This window comes from Rhineura floridana, chromosome 2, assembly GCF_030035675.1.
Source record: "Rhineura floridana isolate rRhiFlo1 chromosome 2, rRhiFlo1.hap2, whole genome shotgun sequence".
NCBI classification, from domain to species: Eukaryota; Metazoa; Chordata; class Lepidosauria; order Squamata; family Rhineuridae; genus Rhineura; species Rhineura floridana.
Window position 1 is genome coordinate 216,300,800 of NC_084481.1, and position 576 is coordinate 216,301,375.

Genomic DNA, 576 nt, shown 5'->3' on the forward strand with positions numbered 1-576 from the left:
GATGAATTGATGTTAATATTGTGATTGGTGATTGTATATGTTTTATATTGTATTTTATATTGTTGTACGTCGCCCAGAGTGTCTGTCAATTCAGACAGATGGGCGACTAACAAATAAAATTTTATTATTATTATTATTATTATTAAAACTGCTGCTGGTGAATGCCAGGTTGGTGAATGGAAAATCGATGCTCATTCAGGATTTGGTCCTCGATGAGCATGCTGACCTGGCCTGTATTACGGAAACCTGGTTGGATGAACCTGGGGGGGTTAATCTCTCCCAGCTTTGTCCACCTGGTTTTTCAGTACAACAGCAGCCGAGACCTGGGGGACGGGGAGGTGGGGTCGCAGTGGTCTATCGTGATACTATCCCCCTGACCAGGTGCCCTCTCCCACAGTTCTCAGGGTTCGAGTGTGTGTACTTGAAGTTAGGTGGCCAGGACAGAATAGGGATTCTGTTGGTGTACCGCCCACCCCGCTGCTCCACAGTCTCCCTACCTGATCTAGCCAGGGTAGTCTCGGGGTTGGTGTTGGAGTCCCCTCAGCTTGTGGTATTGGGTGACTTCAACATCCACGC